The sequence below is a fragment of the Ovis aries genome, chromosome 10, assembly GCF_016772045.2.
Source record: "Ovis aries strain OAR_USU_Benz2616 breed Rambouillet chromosome 10, ARS-UI_Ramb_v3.0, whole genome shotgun sequence".
In the NCBI taxonomy this organism is placed as follows: Eukaryota; Metazoa; Chordata; class Mammalia; order Artiodactyla; family Bovidae; genus Ovis; species Ovis aries.
This window is the reverse complement of record NC_056063.1, coordinates 39,859,566-39,884,749: the sequence shown is the minus strand read 5'-3', so window position 1 is coordinate 39,884,749 and position 25,184 is coordinate 39,859,566. Positions and strand designations below refer to the sequence as shown.

Sequence of the window (25,184 nt, the reverse complement as noted above, 5' to 3'; positions counted from 1 at the left end):
GTCCTGTTGCTTTTTGGTGGTTGTTCTTTCCCCCAGAAATTCTTATTTATTCAGGAGATTTATCTGAGGATATGCTCTAATTATAATGTTACAGGGTGACTTTTGTTTGGGAGTCAGAGTTAAAAAAAAAGAAGATGAGAGCCAGAAAACAGACCCATGGCCCTAATTGATCCCACATATCAAAACTGAAATTTAGTCTGCCATTCTTGCCACCACCTGTCCAGAGTTTAAGTGGAGAGGCAATTATAGCATTGAGGAAGTATATTCTCTTTTGTATCAGTATTTTGAAACAAACATATATGTCCCTTATTGATTATTAAGTTTTTTCCCAGTGGAAAGTAATCTAAACAAGCATATTGAGATGTAGTCAGGTTATTGAAGGTTATTGAAGTTATTTCTCTGTCTTTATCTCTGATTCTATAAGAAAAAATCTGTGACTCTGCAAAGATATTATGTATGTGTTGGGGAAGAGCAACATTTCTTCCAGGAAAGGCAATATTAAGAAACATCATTTTGATTAAAATAGGACATGTATATCTGTATAACATGCTAATGAAAGCTTTATAAAATACTTTTTAGTTGAGGTAAAGATTGCTATCTGGAAAAAAACTTTCATGACTAAAGTCATAGACACCTTTTTCGAGATTGCATGAAACTGAAAGATTAGCTTCTAGGAAGCAACAGCAGATCAATATGACTCTGCTTATCTGATATTACGTTTAGTCCCTTTAACTAGTCAAGGGAATTGAAACCTCTTTACCAGCTAAATTTGAGCCACCTGAGAGCACACATAAATATCACTTTTAAGCCTCCTTTTGGACCCTGTTTCATATCCAAAGAAAATTCTGTTTAAATGAATGTAGAGTTTAGAACTTACAATCAGAATTCATTTTTAAATCTTAAAGGCATTTTGTAAAAACTATATCATTGAAAAATTTTAAAAGTAAACAATTTTTTGAGAAGTGTTATAGTTTCAAATGGTCACCATTAAACCTTGCCTCAGAACTTGATTCTTACATATGGCAGAGCACATTCTTTCATTTATTTTTAGAAATCACTTTTCATGAATCAATTCCTATATTCATCCAGTCAGAAGAAAAAGGCCATATTTTTTCAAAGATCTTTCACATTGGACTTATTATTTTAAAACAGAGTTTGGAAAAGGAGAGTGAGCTGGATGTTGGAGAATACAAAATGGTGAATGATTCCCAAGATAGCACTTTAAAGTACATTATAAGGATCAAAATTAGATGCTAAAATTTGAAGTGGATAAATTCTTAATCCAATGATTTTATATGAGTTTACTTTTTGCATGACTTTCTTTTACTGTGATGATTTTACAAACATATGTTTTAAGAGTGTGAAAAAGAAATAAAATAAGAAACTTTGCAGAACATAACATTTGCATACATAATTTAAGGAAAATTGTACATCATAAACTATTTTGGAGTAATTTTAAATATGATAAAATTCAGCTAACTTAGTACAGAATATATTGGTGTTACTAGTTTTATTTCTTAAAAATGTGACCTGAGTACACATATAGGCTTTACTCTCTGAGAGGCTACATCTTTACATATTTAGGAAGAATGACTTCTTTTTTCCAAGGGACTTTCATGATTACATGTTTGTGAAAATAGATGTTGGTTAACAAGATTTTGCCTTGGAGTGGGAAATGGCAACCCACTCCACTACTCTTACCTGAAGGATTCCATGGACAGAGGAGCCTGGTAAGCTACAGTCCATGAGGTCGCAGAGAGTCAGACACAACTGAGTAACTGAGTGACTGAGCACAACAGGATTTTGAGACAAGTATTCTTGATTCCCAATGGTATAAATAACAGTAATATATAAAATGTAATATCTGCCCTCAGATTACAATAAACATTTACTTTTTTTTCATATTCAATTTGTAAATATTAAATCACAACACTTGAATCAAAGGGACAAACATTATTGTTTTAATTCTTGAAAAAAAAACTAACAGGAAACTATGTAAACATTTTAGAGTAAAAAATAAAGCCTTTAAGTCTTTGAAGTCATCATATAATACCATTAAATGTTACTGAAAATTCAGTGAAACTGCTGTGGTGGGAATTATAAGGGAAAAAAAAAGTGTTGATAAAACCATGTTGCTATCTTTGAAACTTGATAACAGTCACTGTGAAATCTATATTAATACAATAAATGAAAAAGCTAAAATCACTTCACTGAAGGTAAAATCATTATCCAAAAAACACTAATTCCATTCCAGTGAGTAGGGAGTATAATTCCTATGAGTGTAAACGTAGTCATACATTTGCATAAATATAGATGATATATCCCCCATTCATTCTAGTCCAGAAGAATTCATTCTCTTGGCAAGCACAATTATTTAAAGGAAATATATCTTTATTTTGAGTGGTCATAAGATAACTATATATTGAGACAACTATAAATTAATGAAATTCTCTTTGAAAGTACATTTGCAATAATCACTCTCTTCTGAGATATGTATTCCAGAGGATTTGACTGGAATGCAGATAATAACAGCTGACTTTTAAAATCTGTCCAATATCAGCTTGGGGGAAACAGTCCTATTTATATCTATCAAATTCATTCAGTTCTTTATTCTCAAATAATTGATGCAATGATGCATCAGGCACATAGTAGGCTCTGGAGACAGAAGAACAAATGAAAGAGAAGGCTGCATTTACTCCCAGTAAAAATCACGAAAGGAATAATTGCAGTAAAAGAGGTTTTGTCAGGAAAACTAGCTGGGAAGTTCAAAAGGAGAAACAGTGAGCTCTCTGTAGTTTTATGAGAAATTCACACTGAAAATAACTTTGAGATACATTTGAAGGAAGAGTAAAAGTCAATTAAAAGATGAGGATTTTTGTCGTTTAACTGGTTGGCTAGAGAAGAAAGTCTTGCAATTGGCAATAGTACACAGCCAGTAGAGGGGGCGGGAGGAGAAGCAAGATAATGCTTTGTGTCTCAGTGTTTTTGTTTATTTGTTTGACTGTTTTTTAAAGAAGTATGTCCCGTGGTGGATTCATGTCAATGTATGGCAAAACCAATACAGAATTGTAAAGTAAAATAAAGTAAAAATAAAAATATTTAAAAATAAATAAATAAATAAATAAAAAGAAGTATGTCCATGAAAACCATTTCTCCAAAATAGAGTATAATCCTTAAAGTGCAAAATATAAATTATTTCAATAATGAATATTAATTACAGACTTGCTTTTTGTGTCTCGGGATCATTAAATTGACAAGTTATGATTTTGGGCTGGAGGAGAAAGTAAAACTCTTAAGAATTATTGGGCTTCCCTGATGGCTCAGTTGGTAAAGAATTCATTTGCAATTCAGGAGGCCCTAGTTTGATTCCTGAGTCTGGAAGATCCGCTGGAGAAGGAATAGGCTACCCATTCTAGTATTCTCAGGCTTCACTTGTGGCTCAGTTGGTAAAGAACCCACCTGCAGTTTAGGAGACCTGACTTCAATCCCTGGGTTGGGAAGATTCCTGGAGAAGGGAGAGGCTACCCTCTCCAGTATTCTGGCCTGGAGAATTCCATGGACTGTATAGTCCATGGGGTCTCATATCACAACTGAGTGATTTGGGGCAGGAGGAGAAAATAAAATTCTTAAGAATTATTATAAATACAGGCGAACTATATTGCCAATAATACCTGAGTTGAAGAGCAGTGGAACTGTGATATCATGTAGCAAAGCTTATAGTGTGATAGCTTAATAACCTGGCCTGTTTGACAGATCTCTTTCTCTCTGGTGTTTCATTCCCAGTAAATTTTGTCATTAATTCATAATTAAATAGCTTCCCATTTCTGGCAGTCACTACTGGCCTATTTATATGACATCAAATATGACATGCATGCATGTCATATATATGTCATATATGACATCCCATAATTCTGGAAATCCACTTGATTAGAGTGGAGAGACTGTAGAGACTGTAATTAATCTATAGAAGGTTATTATCATTGAAAAATAATTACAATAATTTTACTACTCTTAGTAAGGTTATTTCGTGTAAGTACAAGAAAATAAAGCATTATGTTTTTAAGTTATATTTAGTAAGACTGTTTTTAGTCTTTGATGGTATAAAACATTCATCCATCTCAAACTTATTTCACCATTCTGCCCCCAAAAGCTAAGGTATATTCATTACATATTAGGGGCCTCACGGAGTGAAGTGGGAATATAAGAGTTAAAAGTACTTTCCAAAAAATAATAATAATAAAGACACCCTTTAGTAATGATGAGAATACATTTCATGAGATTTATGGAAGATTTAATGTCAGCTCCATAAAACAGTAGTATGTTATAATGTTAATATGGAGAAGGAAATAGCAACCCACTCCAGAGTATTCTTGTCTGGAGAATCCTGTGGACAGGGGAGCCTGGTGGGCTGCTGTCCATGGGGTCGCACAGTCAGACGTGACTGAAGCCACTTTGCGTGCGTGCATGCATTGGAGAAGGAAATGGCAACCCACTCCAGTATTCTTGCCTGCAGAATCCTAGGGACAGGGGAGCATGGTGGGCTGCCGTCTATGGAGTCTCACAGAGTTGGACACTACTGGAGCAATTAAGCAGCAGCAGCATAAAGTTAATAAATAAATAAATCTATTAGTAGATAAATGCACAGTATTATTTCTTGAACAGTGCAGATATAGTGCTGTTTTTGAATAATAATAATATGCAACACTGTTTCAAAATATATAATTTGTACATGTGTAAGTGGAGAATGTTATGGACCATTAAACTGATTTATACCAACATTTTTGACTCTAGTTAAAGATACCTTTCCTTCTCTTTCTTTATTAGATGCTTTTCATAGAACAGAATAGAAAATTTGGTTGTAACATTAGCATTTCATTTGCTACGTTAAACACATTTAAGTGTCTGGCCACCAAAGACTTTCACCTTCCATGCTTTCTCTCAAGATTGACATATTATTTCCTATAGTTCTAATGTTGATTTTGTTTTCTTTTAAATCCTACCAGACAGGTTATATTTGAAACCACTGTGAGAATTAAAATGTAACTGAACCCATTTAATCCTTATTGCAATGATATCTGACTGCTTCTTCTTAATTTTGCTTTTTAGAATCCTCTAAAAATCCGTAACTACTATGCTACAAATTATAGATTTAAATAGGAATAAAGACAAAGAAGACAAATGCTCTGAAAAACTGTTGAGGGTAACATTTTAAATCTGATTATTTCCATCACATCATTAATATCTGATAATTGCTTAGACTAGGAGAGGGGAAAAGGGAGCATACATATGCTTAGTCAGTAGCTGGATAGTGGTTTTGAAGCACTGATTTTGGGGGAATGGGACAAGGTGGACATAAACATGAAGAAATAATACATAGTGGATTTCATTTATATTTATTGTTTTTTACCTTTTCTGATAGCCCAATGTAAATATCTTTATGTTTTCTTACTCTAAAATATGGCTCAACTCTTTTTCTTTGCACTATCAACAAATGTACACAGTTAACATTAGGTTTTTGAAATTTTTTAACAGTATGATTAACTAGTAAACAAAGTAAATATATCAATACATTAAATCCAGAGGCGAATACGTATAGTTTCCATAGTTGGAATGCATAAATAGAAAACTCTTCATGTATATGTTAATTATTTCTGTAAGTTTCATATTGAAAAAGTTACCATTTATACTTTTATCAGAAGTATGATTCAGCTGTTAAAGAATCCACCTGCAATGCAGGAGACACAGGAGATGTGGGTTCAATCCCTGAGCTGAGAAGATGCTGGATGAGGAAGTGGCAACCCAGCACAGTATTTTTGCCTGGAAAATCCCAGAGACAGAGGAGCCTGGCTGGCTACTTTCCACAGGGCTGCAGAGTGCAACATGACTGAAGTGACTTAGCACACATTCCTGAATATAGTGATTTAGATTTCTGTGGAATCCACATCCTGCAAAACTAAACATATTTTTAAAAAGCAGGTATATTTGATAATGGTCACTAATCACCTGTAAATGATTAATGTTAATAATCAGTAAATATGTTTCAGTTGAAATATATCTTTGATATGTTATTATTGTTCCTTTGTTAGAAGGTCATCTTGCTAAGGAAATTATGTTTTAATTATTTTTATTTGGAAGCCTTTTACAACGTTTATAGTGATGGTAAAATAGAGTTGCATATGGGTAAATGAGAATTTGGAATATTAGAGTGATTGCTAAAAATTCCCAGAAAGGGAAAGACTGATATTAGGTCATAAGTGAAACACTGGCACAAATAAGACATATATATTAACACCTTCATAGTGAAAGCCATGGTAACACTGTATTTTTGTTATTTTTGCTGGTATCTGGATGCTGAGTGATCAGACTATTTTCCCTAGAATTGCTGTTGGAATAACTAGGTAGCATTCATAGTTGTTGGAAAACAACTAAAACCAATTAGCAAATTGACTTTGATGTGTGCCATCCTTGAAAATGACATTGAACTCCCCCTGAGGAGATATATGTTATTTCTGAGCATTTCAAATGAAATGTGAACACCAAGGACTCACATTTTCTTAGAAGACAGGCAAAGGGACACAGTAATTTTAAACCAACATTCTGGCAGTAGAAAAAACAATGAGCTAAGAGCCCAAAGATCCTTCTGCCTACATTTAGTGAAGTACTCATAGAAGTATGCCATTTGTGTTCATTGAATCTCATTTTCCTCATCAGATAAATGCTTGGAATGTAATTTTGCTTCTGTTCTGACAGTTTTGTTGATTAACAGAAATTAACATCGGATAACATTGATTGTTAACTACATTATGATTTTGTACAGATGAGGTACATGTTCCTCATATAGGAAAAAATAAAGATATTTTATTATCTTTAAATCATAGCTGGAAATTCTTTTAGTGACACCTAAATCATAGATCCTCATTCATGGACAGCAACTTTCTGATAAACGTTCATTTCATCTCTGAAAATGGTTTTGTTCCAAAAAAGATAGTTTATTAAATGGCTAAATAAGTTCATAAAAATCATTAAATTATTGTCATAATTGAAACAGCAAAAATATACATATTTACTTCTATTTTAAGTTTTTTTTAGAGAAATAGCAATTGATAATTTCTTTCTTGTCTCAAAGAGTACATTGTTTTCTTTCTATTGTTGTTTTCGTTTAGCAAATATATTGTGTCAGTAGTCACCATTTCTGCCATTGTCAATAGCGTTTTATTTCTAGGGCTTATCTGATCACTTTTTTCCTCCATGGGATCGGTGGCCTGTTCTTGCTAATTAGATAATTTCAAAGAATTTGACCAATCAGTACACACTGGATTTGAAAAGAAGTACATTTGTTTTCACAGTGTATTTAAAAGAGAAAAGATCAGCAATTAATAGATTTCCTGGGTAAGAGTTCACTTTTAAGTATAACTTTAAAAAGAAAGGTTGAAATATTTTTCCTTTATTCACCTAATGACAGTAATTTGATAAGCTTTCTCTTAGAAGGAAATGGCAACCCACTCCAGTATTCTTGCCTGAAGAATTTCATGGACAGGAGAGCCTTGTGGGCTGTAGTCCATGGGGTCGCAAAGAGTCGGACACAACTGAGTGACTAACACTAACATTAACACGCATAAAACAAAGAAATAGATGCTCAGGTACTTATGCTATATATTTTCTCTTATTTCATTCTCACATGCTAAATATGATCTTCATATAACTGTTTTTAGAAGAAATATTAGAGTGCCAAACCTGCACCCCTTACATAGGAATCTATGCCAAGTCACAGGTTTTCTTTCTTTTTTTTTTTCCTTTTAATAATTCTACTGTTATGCATCCCATATCACATTGATTTTGCCGTTGGTATAGATGGAAAAGATTTAAGTGAAAGTTTAATTATAGCCATTTAGAGACAACTTAAAAACTCCTGTCTAATTCACTGCCGTTCTAAAGTAGAGTTGGATGAGGATTTGAAAATTTTAAAACTACTAGAAGATAAGATGTTTACAGGTAGGCTTGTACAGTCTGACTTCTTTTCCAAGGAGAAATAAAAGAATCTGGAGACTTAATAATTAAAGTCTAGGCCTAGGTTAAAAGTTTAAATTAAAGGCCTAGGTTAAAAGTTCAGCTCCTTTAGTTGTGCCTTAGAATTTGATGGCTTAATCGACTAGCTTTATATTTATCATTTCTGAGACAGCCTTCTAAGAACCTTTTGCTATACTTCTGATTTGGGACTTTTTTGTTCTGTGTGTTTTCAGAGAGAACAGTTTTAAATTATTAAAATAATTATATCATTTAATATCAGTTCTGAAAATAAACCTTACAAAGTCTGGCAAAAAGAAAATTATCTTGAGTTATTGTGAACTCATTTAGAATCTACTTCAAAAACAGACTTTAAGTTTGATATTTAAATTTTCTCATTATTTGAGAGCATATATTTTAATCAAATATTTTATGTCACTATAAAACAAAGAAATAGTTGCTCAAGTAGTTATGCTATATATTTTCTCTTCTTTTATTCTCACATGCTAAATCTCTATTTTTCCCCATGAGTTCTAATCCTTTATGAATTGTGAGATGTAAATTTCTCCCCTGAAAAATGGAAGTTAAAGACCTGATTAAGTTGAGGAATAAAACACTATACTTAATAGAGAAGCTATTGCCAAGACAATGGTTTTCAAAAGGAAAAATATTTTAATCAGTATTTAAAAATATAATTTAAAATTCTAGAAATAAAATTATTTTTCTACAGGTGTAAGACGAGGCAACTAAATAGTTTTGCAAGCATTATGTGCACTGATAGAAACATTTCTTTGAATTTCTGTTATTGAAGGTTGACATGAATATTTCTTTCTCAACTTGAATCAGGAGTTCATTTCTGCATCTCACAAAGGAACACAGATAATATCCCATCTCACAGACCATGGAGGAAATGTGATTTTCTCCCTTAAAACAACTACAATCCCTTCTCTCCATCTTTTCTCCCTACTATACTTATTACGCTTTACCGACTGAGTCGGTACTCAGTGTAATACTTATTACAAAGTTAATTCACTATAGAGATTGTATTGCGTAAGTCTTATCACTTTCAACTTCCTCGGATTATTTACAGTTGTTTCAGTGTACAGTTTCATGAGATCCCTAAAATAGGATAGTGATATTTAATATCTTCTGATGACATTTGGAAGAACAAAAGTTTTGAAGGTTTTGTCTTGAAATTCCAAATATAGAGCTATCATTTTATCTAATTTGACTCTGTCTTATTATCCTAGTATTGGGAAGTGAAGTGAAGTGAAGGTTGCTCAGTCATGTCCGACTCTTTGCGACCCTATGAAATTTTCCAGGCCAGAATATTGGAGTAGGTAGCTGTTCCCTTCTCCAAGGGATCTTCCCAACCCAAGGATTGAGCCCAGATATCCTGCATTGCAGGCAGATTCTTCACCAGCTAAGCCACCACCAAAGGCCAAGAATACTGGAGTGGGTAGCCTATCTCTTCTCCAGCAGATCTTCCCAACCCAGGAATAGAACTTAGGTCTCCTGCATTGCAGGTAGATTCTCTACCAGCTGAGCTTACCAGGGAAGCCCTAGTATTGGGAAGCCACTTATCAAAAGTCCATTCTCATTCATGAAACCCAAATACATTCCTCAGGATTAAAATTTTTATGGCTGCTTCTAAATTGTTTATAGCTAAAGAGCCAATTTGTTCACAAAGATACTATATATCTTTGTTTTCTATGTGCTGCATATGAATCCCTGATCTCAATTGTGTGCTTGGATAACTTTTGATTTCACTCAATTCATATATATTCTAAATGTGATACTTCTTCAGTAAGTTTTTTCCTTATTCTGTCTGTGGAAAACAGCAGCCTTGCTTTAGTATTTTGTTTATTATTTTTTCTTAAGGCACAGGCCCTTTCCTCCAACCATTTGGAATGCTTTTCTTATTAAATAATTAAGGTGGCTTCTCCTTTATAAGTAGTAAATCTGGAGATCTAATTGCCTGCATCAGCTTTGTAAACACTAGCACAGATGTAACACAGAGATAATGATTTTAAAATTTTTATTTGTTCATGTTTCATTTCTTCAAGTAGATTTTCTTCTCCATTTCCTTCAGTTTTTGTGTTCTTCTCCTTCTTTCCTCCCTTCCTATCCCCCTGACTCCTTGCCATCTCCCTGTCTCTCACCCTCTCTTCTTCTTCATCCCGGTTACTGTGGCACACAGCAGACTATGTTGTCCCCACACCTACACACAGCCTGCTCAGCTCCATGAGGGAGTTGAGCTCCGCAGAGCCAATGGCAACACAGCCTAGTTTATCTACCACCAGATTCTGCCTGTCTATGCGGCCTCCATCTTTATCAATGAAACTATTCTATTTTTATATCGTTCAACAAGGATTTATCCATTCAGTTATGTGTGCCAGAAATAAAATTTTCCTTATCCCACAACATTTAGGCTTTGAGAGTAAGGGCAAGTTAATGTGAAATGTAAACTATTATGCTGAATTCTGACCTGATGGCAATCAGGGTAGTCCAGCAGGATTGACTTCTGGCTCAGAACCTGATCTGTGATTTCCTGCAGCAGCCCCTCTACCTTGGTCTCATTCGTGCATGCAGAGTGAGTGTCATACACCAGAGACTGCATTGTGCCTTGCTTGCATTTTAGCTATAAATATGCATCTCTCCTTGCCACTCAAGAAAGAACATCAGAATGCAGTGAGGGAGAGACAAGGATAACATGACACTAATTTATTTTTTTTTAATATGCAATACTAAAACCTTTGGTCCTTTAAGCAACATTAATAATACATTCTGTGCAATATTAATAAAAACTCTTATCCTGTAGTGTCACACTGCTGTTGAAAGCCATTCTTTTGCCACCTGAAAAACTTATCAGCTGTCCACCCCTCCCACATCCTCCTGTGATGTGCAGCACACATGGTGGGACAGATGGCCAAAAAGAGGTCTGATATCTGTGCTCAGGCAGCAGTTTCTCTGTGCATCTTCACCTTTAGCATATGACTCTTCTGCCCTTATTTTCTTCCTATGCTAGTGTTAAGTGAGGTAGTCACATCTGTTCTACAGATTGTTGGGATTCTTGCTGCTAAACAATGAGGTAGGGATTGCCTATACAGTGGAAAAAATTTGGTTTCTGTTTCTGCAGGGTTTCTCTTGAGAGGCAATGGCCATATATTAACAGCTTGAAGGTGACTTGCCTGGTGAACTTTTGTCATCTTCCTAATTCAGCAGCAAACTGTAGGTTCTCAGAACTAAATGACCTACAATCTTTTCTTTATTTTAAGACCTTTAAAATTCATAACCTCACATTTGAGTCTAGGCTATGAAAGAGAATAAATCGTAAGTCTAGTCCATTTATGTATAAACATTTAAGTGGTTAACACGCAGGCAAATGTCTAAAATCTACAAAAATAAGTCTTCTTAAATCTTTCCTCTTTAATAGTATTTAATAAATACATATTTAGGAACAATGAATGAGAATACAAAACAAGTTTTTCTAAACTCAATAGGTCTCAACTTTTATGAAGAAATGAAGATCCATAATTTCTTTCAAGTATATACTATGCTTGTGGTTGTGGTAGGTAGGAATGGATATATTTTTAATTATCTGGGAAATACAGAATTATGACATTAAATCTGTTGAGTATGATGCTTAGGATAATGCTGTACATTATAGTATTTTTCTCTTTTGGATAGCATGATATTCAAAATGAATTAATTTTCAAAGTCATACCGTACTTGCATTCAGCAACCTCATTAAAATCCAGAAAACATGGCATTTATAATACTTAATATTCTACTGAAAGCTGATTTGTAAAATATACTATTTTGTATTTAATAAAAGTAACATCAAAATTTAGTTTTGTCCTGTGTCTGTTTATAAACCTAAAGCTCTTCTTTACTTCTTGCATACACTCAGAAGTAACTTTAATATGCCCATTTTTTACATGCAACATATAAAAACAGTTCAGTATAAAAAGCTTACCTCCCTTTTATGGCAAGGCATAGTTACATTCTAAAATTATAGTCCTTTAATGCATGCCCTAAAATCTGACCTTCATAATTGCTTTCAAGTTTCTCATTAAACTTTTAAGAAATGTCCCCCCATGGCTTGACGACACTTTCTTACAGAGTAAGTATGAATGCGTATAGATTAAAACTCACGCACAAGCAAAGGTTGCTTACTGCTCCATCTCAAAGTACTCTTTTACAGATAGCATAGCTTTGGATACAAGGCAAGCACTTACCCATCTCCAGTTAAGGAGTTAACTATAAAATGAGCTCAGTATGGATTACTTCTCACAAAAACCAGGACTCAGGCAATATGGTATAAAAATTATTATATCTTTGAAATGTTGAATGAAAATAATTCCAGCACAGTTCATGTGATTACATCTATTTTCATTTAAATACAGTTTGCACTTCTCTTCATCCTCAGGGCTTTTCAGCAGTTATTTCTATAATCAATCCTTTAACGAGGAATAGAAAATGTAACCTAGAGCCTTTTTCTGAATGACTTTTCCTTTTCTCCACAATTTAAATTTATTTGAAAAATGTTTTCTGAATAGATTTTAATCTATTACGCTAATTAACTGAATTGTCCCTTTAGGATCAGCTTGTGACACAACTGGAGATATTACTGAAATACTGACTTTAAGAAATTCATCTGTGGGAAAAAAAAGAAAGAAAGAAATTCATTTGTGATAGGAACTACACCTAGAAATACTTAGAGAAAAATAAAAATTAGAAAAAGAAAACACAAGGTAGAAAAACAAATGTCAGGTTAAGATAAATATAGGCATATAGATATAGAAAGAGATAGGTATAATTTTATCAGTATGCTTTCAAAATAGTTCTTAGCACATGCTAAGTCACATTTGTTTGTGCCTAGATTACTCAGTAGGGATTCCCTTGTGGCTCAGACGGTAAAGATACTGCCTGAATGTGGGAGACATGGGTTCAATCCCTGAGTTGGGAAGATCCCCTGGATCTTCCTGGTTCCCCAAGATCCTCCTCCTCCTGGAGGAGGGCATGGCAAACCACTCCAGTATTCTTGTCTGGAGAATCCCATGGACAGAGGAGCCTGGCTGACTACAGTCCATGGTATTGCAAAGAGTCAGACACAACTAAGTGACCAATCACAGCACAAATATTCAATTACCCTCCATTATTCTTGAAAAGAGGAAGAATTTCTGGCTAATTTCTTCAAAACATTTATATTGTTGACTTCAGCCAACTCTGGGATGCATCACTGGACAGCCAATTGGTTAATTTATCTATTGAATTGTGTATATATTTTGCTTTTTGCATGAGATATCAGCCATTCTGAGTTTTTAGACTGTAACATTTTCTACTGTAAAATTTGTCTTGTTGATATCCTGAAATAGTGGTTCCTATAATGTGATGCCTGGACCAGCAAGAGCAGTATCACTAGGGAACTCATTCAAAATGCAATCCTGCACCCTTATCCCAGACCTCTTGGATCATAATTTTAAGTGACAGAGCCCAGAAGTCTTGGATGTTAAGCCCCCCAGGTGACTCTCATCCTTCTAATCAGAGAACCACTAAACTAAACCACAGGCTTCTCCAGTGGTTCAGTGGTAAAGAAATAATCTGCAATGCAGATGCAGGAGATGCAGGTTCAATCCCTGGGTTAGGAAGATCCCTTGGAGGCGGAAATGGCAACATGCTCCAGTATTCTTGCCTGGGAAATCCCATAGACAAAGGAACCTGGTGGGCTACTGTCCAAAGGGTCTCGAAGAGTCAGACATTTAGCAACTGAGCACACACACAAGCAAAACCACACTCATTATACAGTGAGCTGGACAGAGTAGATGCCCACTAAAAATGACATGACTGCCATACTTCAGTCCATATGCACAGAAAGCTAACAATTCAAGCTTAATTCTATTTTGTTCAGTCATAGTGATTGCTTATAAGTGATAAGATAACCATAGCAAAGCATAACATCCTCTGTGTCTATTTCATTCTAGGATGGGATCTTGATTCACCTGGTTCCTAGTGTGTTTTCAGTACAGATACATTTCAATGTTTTGCTACTCATCATAATTGCATATAACAGATGGCCTTGTACGGATGTTATTGGCCTTAGCAAATTGATGATTATTTAAATAAGTTGATGAAAGTAGTAATAATTAAATAATTTTAGTTTAAAACATGTAATTATATATCCATTTGTCAATCTGCTTTATGTACTACTGGGGCCATTTCTCTGTTAGATTTCCTAAGGAAATTGTATTTTCTTTCCTGATTAATGTATATCATAATTCATCCATTTTTGTAATCTTTTAAGAAAAAAAATATAGAATTTAAAAATACATGTAAAGAAAGAAATCTCTGTCACATAAAGAAAAAAAAATACAATGTGAAAGCTGTGGATAAAGTTTTATTTGGAGCCTAATATGGACTAGAGCCAGGAAGAGAGGCCCACATAGCACTCAGGAACTTCTCCAAAGAGGTGAGGGGGCAGTCACTATATATGTGATTTTTGTGAAGTGGATACATGCAATCAAGTACACATTTTGGCAGAAGGTTGCTGCTAATCATGACGAGCACATGTCTCTGTTATTGATTTCAGTGCTTTTTGAGATATGCAAAGATGCAAGAAATCAGGCTCATAAAATCTTCTGTTAACTATCTAAAGGCTGCTTCTGCCAGTTTTTCCCAGAGTACAGAGTACCTCACTCATGTCTTGTCCTGAACTCCTTTAAGAAAGTGTTAAAAATCAGTGACTACAGTGGCCAATGACCTAATCCTTGTGGAACCAGATGGTGAGGTATATTTATCAGTTGGCATTTTGATATAGAACTTTTCTGGATTTTTGTGACTTTTCCCCCCAACATTCATACATTTTGTTCTTGTTGTTCTGCCACCCAGTTGTGTCTGACTCTCTGAGACCCCATGGACTACAGCATTACAGGCCTTTCTGTCCCTTACCATCTCCCAGAGTTTGCCCAAGTTCATGTTTGTTGCATCAGTGATGATATTCAGCCATCTCATCCTCTAACACCCTCTTCTCCTTCTGCCCTCAATCTTTCCCAGCATCAGGGACTTTTCCAATGAGTTGTCTGTTTGCATTCAGTTCAGTTCAGTTCAGTCTCTCAGTCGTGTCTGACTCTTTGTGACCCCATGAACTGCAGCACACCAGGCCTCTCTGTCCATCACCAACTCCCAGAGTCCACACAAAGCCATGTCCATTGTGCCAGTGTTGCCATCCAACCATCTCATCCTCTGTCATTCCCTTCTCCTCCTGCTCTCAATCTTTCCCAGCATCAGGGTCTTTTCAAAAGAATCAGCTCTCCACATCAGGTGGCCAAAGTATTGGAGTTTCAGCTTCAACATCAGTCCCTCCAATGAACACCTAGAACTAATCTCCTTTAGGATGGACTGGTTGGATCTCCTTGCAGTCCAAGTGACTCTAAAGAGTCTTCTCCAACATCACAGTTCAAAAGCATCAATTCTTCTGCACTCACCTTTCTTTATAGTCCAATTCTCACATCCATGCATGACTACTGGAAAAACCATAGCCTTGACTAGTCAGACTTTTGTTGACAACATAATGTCTCTGCTTTTGAATATGATGTCTAGGTTGGTCATAACTTTCCTTCCAAGGAGCAAGTGTCTTTTAATTTCATGGCTGCAATCACCATCCACAGTGATTTTGCAGCACAGAAAAATAAAGTCAGCCACTGTTTCTACTGTTTCCCCATCTATTTGCCATGAAGTGATGGGACCGGATGTCATGATCTTAGTTTTCTGAATGTTGAGCTTTAAACCAACTTTTTCACTCTCTTCTTTCACTTTCATCAAGAGGCTCTTTAGTTCTTCTTCACTTTCTGCCATAAGGATGGTGTCATCTGCATATTTGAGGTTATTGATATTTCTCCTAGAAATCTTGATTCCAGTTTATGCTTCCTCCAGCCCAGCATTTCTCATGATGTGCTGTTCACATTAGATGACCAAAATACTGGAGCTTCAGCTTCAGCATCAGTCCTTTCAGTGAATATTCAAGGTTGATCTCCCTTAAGATTGCCTGGTTTGATCACCTTGCTGTCCAAGGGACTTTCAGGAGTCTTTTCCAGCACCACAGTTCAAAGGCATCAACTCATTAGCATTCTGCCGTCTTATGGTCCAGCTCTCACAACCATACATGACCACTGGGAAGACCATAGCCTTTATTATATGGGCTTTTGTTTAGAGTAATGTCTCAGCTTTTCAACACACTGTCTATGTTTGTCATCACTTTCCAGCCAAGAAGCAACAGTCTTCTGACTTCATGGCTGCAGCCGTCATCCACAGTGACCTTGGCATCCAAGAAAATGAAGCCTGTCACTACTTTCATCTTTTCCCCTTCTATTTGAGAGGCAGTAATAGCATTATGCCTATACGCAATTCAAAAATACTTTTTGTTTTGTTTTTGTTTGGGTAATGTGCTTCCATTTTGCCTTTTAGAGAAATCACCTTAGTTTTCATGAAAAAATAAAAAAAAAACTCATTAATTTGCACTTAAATTTTAATGATGCATAAAATATTTAATTACATATTTATAAGAATAATTAAAATGAAAAGATTTTATTAATTAAAATAGTCAATTTAAATAAACTACTATATTAAATCAAATTTGAAAACAGTCAAAAGTAACCTGGTTAACAGGTAATGGGTGAGTGGACGGATAAGCACTAAAATACAGGAGCTGTCAAACTACAGCAGTCCCAACCCTTACACCCTAGCCTCTGCATTCAGTGAGGAATTGCTGTTATCTGTTCCAGTTCAGTTCAGTCTCTCAGTTGTGTTTGACTCTTTGCAGCACCATGGACTGCAACACACCTGGCTTCCCTGTCCATCACCAACTTCCATAGCTTACTCAAACTCATATCCATTGAGTCAGTGAAGCCATCCAAACATCTTATCCTCTGTCATTCCCTTCTCCTTCTGCCTTCAATCTTGCTTATTACTAGTGTCTTTTCCAATGAGTTACTTCTTCCCATCAGGTGGCCAAAGTATTGGGATTTCAGTTTCGGCTTCAGTCCTTCCAATGAATATTCAGGAATGACTTCCTTTAGGATTGACTGGTTGGATCTCCTTGCAGTCCAGGGGACTCTCAAGAGTCTTCAACAACACAGCTCAAAAGCACCAATTTCTTTGGTGCTCAGCTTTTTTTATAGTCTAACTCTCACATCTATACATGACTAATGGAGAAACCATAGCTCTGACTAAACAGACCTTTGTCGGCAAAGTATTTTTTCTGCTTTTTAATATGCTGCCTAGATCGGTCATAGCTTTCCTTATAAGGAGCAAGTGTCTCTTATTCCATGGCTGCAGTCACCACCTGAAGTGGTTTGGGAGCCCCCCAAAATAAAGCTTGTCACTGTCATTGTTTCCCCAGCTATTTGCCATCATGAAGTGATGGGACTGGATGGTTTCAAGTTTTTGAATGTTGAGTTTTATGACAGCTTTTTCACTCTCCTCTTTCACTTTCATCGACAGGCTCTTTAATTCTTCTTCACTTTCTGCCATAAGGGTGGTATCACCTGCATATCTGAGGTTATTGATATTTCTTCAGGCAATCTTGATTCCAGCTTATGTTTCATCCAGCCAAGTATTTCACATGATGTACTCTGAATATAAGTTAAATAATCAAGGTGACAATATACAGCTTTGACATACTCCTTTCCCAATTTGGAACAAGTCTGTTGTTCTATGTCTGGTTCTAACTATTGCTTTATGACCTGCATGTAGATTTCCCATGAGGCACGAAGGTGGTCTGTATTCCCTTCTTGAAGACTTTTTGACAGTTTGTTGTGGTCTACACAGTCAAAGGCTTTGGCATAATCAGTTCAGTTCAGTTCATTCACTTAGTCATGTCCGACTCTTTGCGACTCCATGAACTGCAGCATGCCAGGCCTCCCTGTCCATTACCAATTCCCAGAGTTCACCCAAACCCATGTCCATTGAGTCGGTGATGCCATCCAACCGTCTCATCCTCTGTCATCCCCTTCTCCTGCCCTCAATCTTTCCCAGCATCAGGGTCTTTTCTAATGAGTCAGCTCTTTGCATCAGGTGGCCAAAGTATTGAAGTATCAGATTCAACATCAGTCCTTCCAATGAATATTCAGGACTGATTTCCTTTAGAATGGACTGGTTGGATCTCCTTGCAGTCCAAGGGACTCTCAAGAATCTTTTCCAACACTGCAGTTCAAAAGCATCAGTTCTTTGGTGCTCAACTTTCTTCATAGTCCAACTCTCACATCCATACATGACCACTGGAAAAACCATAGCCTTGACTAGACAGACCTTTGTTGACAAAGTAATGTCTCTGCTTTTGAATATGCTGTCTAGGTTGGTCGTAACTTTCCTTCCAAGGAGTATGCATCTTTTAATTTCATGGCTGCAATCATCATCTGCAGTGATTTTGCAGCCCAGAGAAATAAAGTCAGCCCCTGTTTCCACTGTTTCCCCATCTATTTGTCATGAAGTGATGGGACTGGATTCCATGATCTTAGTTTGGCATAATCAGTAAAGTAGAAGTAGATGGTTTTCTGGAATTCTCTTGCTTTTTCTATGATCCAACAGATGTTGGCAATTTGATCTACCTTTTCTAAAATTCCTCTACCTTTTTAAAATCCAGCTTAAATGAAGTTCACAGTTTACATACTGTTGAAGCCTGGCTTGTTGAATTTTGTGCATTACTTTGCTAACATGTAAGATGAGTGCAATTGTGAAGTAGTCTGAACATTCTTTGGCAATCTCATCTTTGGGATTGGAATGAAAACTGACTTTTTCCAAATTTCATGAGCTTTCCAAATTTGCTGGCATATTGAGTGCAGCACTTTCACAGCATCATCCTTGAGGATTTTAAATAGCTCAACTGGAATTCCATCACCTCCACTAGATTTGTTTGTAGTGATGCTTCCTAAGGCCCACTTGACTCTGCATTCCAGGATGTCTGGCTCTAGGTGAGTGATCACACCATCGTGATTATCTTGGTCATGAAGATCTCTTTTGTATAGCCCTTCTGTGTATTCTTGCCATCTCTTCTTAGTATCTTCTGCTTCTGTTAAGTCCATACCATTTCAATCCTTTATTGTGCCCATCTTAGCATGAAATATTCCCTTGGTATCTCGAATTTTCTTGAAGACATCTCTAGCCTTTCCCATTCTATTGTTTTCCTCTATTTCTTTGCACACTGAGGAAGCCTTTCTTATCTCTCTTTGCTATTCTTTGCATTCAAATGCATTCTTTGCTAACTCTGCATTCAAATGGGTATAACTTTTCTTTTCTCCTTTGCGTTTCACTTCTCTCTCTCTCTCTCTTTTTTTTTTTTTCCTGAGCTATTTGTAAGGCCTCCTCAGGCAACCATTTTGCCTTTTTGCACTTTTTTTTCCCCTTTGTGAATGGTCTTGATCACTGCCTCCTTTACAACATCATGAACCTCTGTCCATAGTTCTTCAGGCCCTCTATCAGATCTCATCTCTTGAATATTTGTCACTTTCACTGTATAATCATAAGGAATTTGATTTAGGTCATGTCTAGAGGTTTTCCCTACTTTCTTCAATTTAAGTCTGAATTTGGCAATAAGTCACTGTCAGCTCCCAGTCTCATTTTTCTGACTGTGTAGAGCTTCTCCACCTTTGCTACAAAGAATGTAATCAATCTGATTTTAGTATTGACCATTTGGTGATGTCCATGTGTAGAGTCATCTCTTGTGTTATTGGAAGAGGGTGTTTGCTCTGATCATTGTGTTCTCTTGGGAAAACTCTGTTAACCTTTGCCCTGCTTCATTCTGTACACCAAGACCAAATTTGTCTGTTATTCCTGGTATTTCTTGACTTCCTACTTTTGTATTTTAGTCCCCTATGATGAAAAGCCCATCTTTTTTTAGGTGTTAGTTCTAGAAGGTCTTGTTGGTTCTTAGAACTGTTCAACTTCAGCTTCTTCACCATTATTGGTTGGGTCATAGACTTGGATTATCATGATATTGAATGATTTACCTTCTAAATGAACAGCAATCATTCTGTCATTTTTGAGATTGCATCCAAGTAGTGCTTTTCAGATTTTCGTGTTGACTATGAGGGCTACTTTGTGTCTTCAAAGAGATTCTTGCCCACAGTAGTAGATATAGTGGTCATCTGAATTAAATTTGCCTTTTCAAGTCCATTTTACTGACCCTCTACTATAAAGCTACTCTTGAAGGACTTTGTACTTTAACTCTGTGGGTTCACTTATATTCCAATTTTTTTCAAGAGGAAATACCACACTACTACATGAGGTCAGTAGAATCCTGGGATGCAAAACCATAGATACAGAGGATTCTTGGATAAGGACACATGAGACAAGAGGCCCCAACATAAATCGTACGTGGATTTTCCACTGTTGGGGAGGGTCAGCATTCCTAACCATCCCCCTCCCATGTTGTCCAAGGGTCTACTGTAACTGTATTGGGCTATGGGCTAATACACTAGGTTCTCAGACTCAATTAACCTTGCTTGGTTCCTCCTATTGATATTTAGATGATGGCAAATGTAGGGGCATGAGCTTTTTTTTTCCTCTGCATTTTTGTATGTGTGACTATTATCATTAGGAAACTTTGAATGGTCTTACTTCATGGCAAGTCAATTATGAGGATACTCAGCCTTTATTTACATGTTTTATTCATTTCTTTGCATGTAAGTTGAACATCTGTTTCTCATTAAATGCTCAGTGCTCACAGAGGAGAGCTGAAGCATAACTTTTTTTTTTTTAAAGTTTCTCATGCAAGACTTTGACTCTAATGGAGGCTCCACTATGCTATGGGTGATGGAACAGAGGTGGTGATGAAGGAGGGGCATATTCCTGGTTCCAAAATATTAACTTCAGACTATAAAATACTATGTTTATTCAAGTCATATTTCATTTTGAATAATCGTTGACTTCATTACCATAAGCTAATTTCAATCTGTTACCTTACTTTCTTAATATTACGTGCAGCTTAATGAGTCTTTTCTGATATGGCTATACTCACCTTACAAGTAAATAAGAAATACTGCAAGATGAGCTTTAAAATAGAAGTCATACTCACCAAATATTAAAGAAACATGGTTCTATTTCTTTTCCTGATGTTTTTTATTAAAATCATAGTAAAATACACAAGAACTAACTGTCATGAAAGAGAATGGAAAAGTAAATATACTGCTTATGTTTTCTTGCCATGTTGATCAAAACAAAGCAATAACCTAGCTTTAGGGACCAGTGAAAAGAGGATGAAATGAGTAAAGAGCAATCAGGAAAACATCATATTCACTGCAAGGGTAGAAACCCCAAAGTGCCAGAGTTGCTAGGCTAATCCACCTTTTACTTGTTACAGATAATAGTGAGAGGTTACTTCCAAGAATTTTGGTGACAGAGTTAAGAATATAACTTATCAGTAGGCACATGAGTAGTAATATGGAATTACAAAAAAATGATCTAGCTCCATCTTGCAAATACTGACCACTTTTAATAAAGTAACTATGCCATTGGCAATGAAATTTCAGTTATCATTTAGTTACAAGTTATACATTGTTAATAGAGTTAATCATGCATTAGATAGTAGTCTTATTAATCCCTGAATGGCTTAAGAATATTAATAAGCAATACATAGCAACTTTAGTCATTTTACCCAAAGTTGGCAGTTTTGAAGTGGAAGCACAGTTTACTGGAAGAGTGCTTTTGGGTACATTCTTTCATTTTTCTGGGTCTAATTGTCCTCAATGAGGACCTCAGATGTGCTGATCTCTGAGCATTTTTTCAACTCAGAATGATTGTGACCTCTCTGTCCTCATGGAAGAAACATGTTTTGCTGTTCAGCAAAGTAATATACTTTATTTTGTAAACATACACCCTCCAGTTAGAGACCATTTAGATGGAGAAGATGAAATGTCATTGAGGTGTGATCTTTCTGGTAAACCACCTGAGTGCATTTTGAAACGTGGATGTTTGGTTGATGGTATTATAGAAAATGCCTGGTCATAGGAATGAGAGAAATAATTGACTGGAAAACCACCCATTCACCATTTACTTCTAAGTTGCTTTGAGGCAAATTACATACAGTGTCTTTATCTAAAATGTGAGGATCAAAGTCTATCTTTTAGAATTGTTGTAAAAATTGAATAGAATAATACTTGTAAAGGGCTGAGTTCCACGGTGAAACTGCTACTCCCTCTCTCGCCAGCTTCTGCTGGTTTTAGGGTAAATGAATGAGATTTCCATGGTCAAATTTCTAAAATAGTATCATCCCATCACTTTTAGTTCCTCCTTGAGGTTTCATTTTTCCTATCTCCTTTTCATGTTGTCAAATTCACATAGGTCCCCTGTTTCTGTTCCTTCCTTTCTATAGCTACGGCATGAATTTACTTGAAAGATCAACAGTTTTTAAAAACATATAGTAAGTAGGAAGTAAATGCTGGATTTTTTTCAAGGAAATTATTAATATATTAATACAAACATACAGACCTGGTAAATGAGTCTAAACTTCAGAGTCTAAATTACCTAGGTTGTTCTCATCACTGACCATGATGCCCTATGTGATGCTGTAGCTATTATGGTCTCAGCCTGCTTTTGACAGTCTCTGGCAACCCTCTCTGCAGCAATTAACCTAGAAATTGTTCTCATTGTTTACGCAAAACCCATCAAGGAGGTAAGCAGATGATTATAACACTTACCTTTCTTGTATACCAAGCATGCATAAATGCATTATTTAAATCTCATAATAACCCCCTGAGATAAGAAACTGTTATTATTTATGATTGTGTGTTTTAATTAGGGCATCCCTGGTGACTCAGATGGTAAAGAATCTGCCCGCAATATAAGAGACCCAGGTTCTATCCCTGGGTCAGGAAAATGCCCTAGAGAAGGGAATGGCTACCCATTCTGGTATTCTTGCTGTTTTAATCAAGTCAATAAGTAACTTTTCCAAGATTTTATAAATAGAAAATGTCAGGAGCAGGACAGGCAGTTAGGTATCCTATTATATGATTCTCAGACTCCCGTAGGGGGACTCTGAAAATCTTTCTTCAGCAAGTTCCAATAATGAATTATAACTTCTGTTAAAAGTATACCACGAGGCTTTACATACGCCAAGTTGTCTCTGCCTTGTTAAAGTTATATGGCTTTTAAATATATTCTGGTAATCTTTAAAGACCATTTCTCTTTGAAGTTCTCTTTCAATCTGTGCTGTCTTGAAGAAGCAATTCTGATTAAATATATATGTATGTGTATGGTTGTGTATTTCTTTTCTCTCTTTGTCCTTTTTACTTTACTTCTATTTCCCTTTTTAAATATTAAATTGAGATACAATACATAAAATGTAAAATTCACCATCATGAACATTTTTAAGCGTAGAGTTCAGAAATGTGAAGTATACCCACATTGCTGTACAGCCAATCTCCAGAACTTCTTCATCTTACAAAACCAAAAATCTATATCTACTAAAACTTAACTCCCTCTTTTCCTCTCCTCTGAGTTCCTGGCAACCACCATTCTACTTTCTGTCTCTACAAATCTGAATATAAACTTGATAGCATGACTGAAGATAATTAACAGCAGCAGCAGCAGCTCTTGTAAATGAAGTCACACAGTATTTGTATTTTTGTGACTGGTTTATTCCAGTTAGTATGGTGTCCTCAAGATTCATCCATGCTGTATTATGTGTGAGAATTTCCTCCAAGTGAGGAAATATTTTTTTTATGACTAAGCAAGATTTTTTATGGCTAAGTAAGATTCCATTGTATGTGAACACATTTTATATATTCATTCCTCTGTCAATGAATATTTGGCTTATTTTCACTATTTGGCTACTGAGATAATAATACTGCTGTGAATATGGGTATACACCTATCTCTAAGAGACCCTACTTTTAATTCCTTTGGATATACACTCAAAAGTGATATGGCTAGATTATATGGTAGTTCTATTATTTATTTTTATTTTTTTTTAAATTTAAATTTATTTAATGGAACTAATTACTTTACAATATTGTATTGGTTTTGCCACACATCAACATGAATCCACCACGGGTGTACACCTGTTTCCCATCCTGAAACCCCCTCCCACCTCCCTCCCCATACCATTCCATCATATTGTTATCTGTATCAGTTGTGCCAGCCATCGAAAGTACAAGACCTCCTAGGAATGAAACTTTAGAGTCATCTAAGATTCTCTGTCTGCTCTCTACCTTACTCTTCACATTCAATCACTAATCATATTTTACATAATCTACATATCTACATATTTTATATATCCTGGCACATCCATGCTTACACACCAAATTACTTCATTCACAGATAATTATAATTATGTGCTTGGGGTTTGTCTTGCCAATCATTATTTCCCCTCTCTAATATATATATATATATATATATTTAATTCCTGCCACAAAATCTTTTTTATAAAAGCTCTGATGCTGTTGTTTTTTAGCTTTATTTTTCTACTTTTTCTTTTTTAACATTAGGTGAATTTTTTGTTTGATATTTAAATATATCCTCATTTATTGGTCACTATATAAAATCATATCTGCTTAGTCTGGTGCTCAAGATTTGCTGTAATTTTAAACTTTGCCACCTAGCTTTCACTATTTACATTTACCAAGCCTGACTTCTAGTCAGGTGGAATTGCATACACATTTTATACAGTTTTCACTTTCTGCAATTCTTATCTATTTAGATGCTATTCACCATCTGGAATGGTTTTAAACATACTTTCTCTCTATCATACTAATCCTTCATACCCATCAGCTCCCAGTTAAAATTCTGAAACCATCCCTGATTTCAGGGTTTTATAAAACTTCTCCAAACCCAGGACTCTGATAGCATTTTATTGATTGTTCTTCTATAGCTTTCATCACTTTCTATCTTTTACAATAGTTAGTTATGTACCTTAAATTTCATACACGATTTAGTTCCCAAACTACAGCTTGAAGGCATATATTGTGTGTTTTGTGTTTTCATCTTTTTGTCTTCTCTTGTACATAATGAATGCTTCTCTCAGAATTAGCAATCGATATGTACACTTTGAGGGAATGAATCAACAACCAAAGTAACATAAATCTCATAGAATGGGACAGACACAATTTCTTCAAATTCTTAAAGACAGTGAGTGCTTTGCTAAACAAAGAGAGAAAGCAAGAACAGGCTCAAATAAGACTGGCATTT

General features: G+C 35.6%; 1 protein-coding gene across 5 annotated transcripts in view; it reads left to right on the top strand.

The window, feature by feature from the left end:
* PCDH9 (protocadherin 9) overlaps positions 1 to 25,184 on the top strand; it is a 1,180,404-nt gene that overhangs the window by 1,060,194 nt on the left and 95,026 nt on the right. The window lies entirely within an intron of this gene.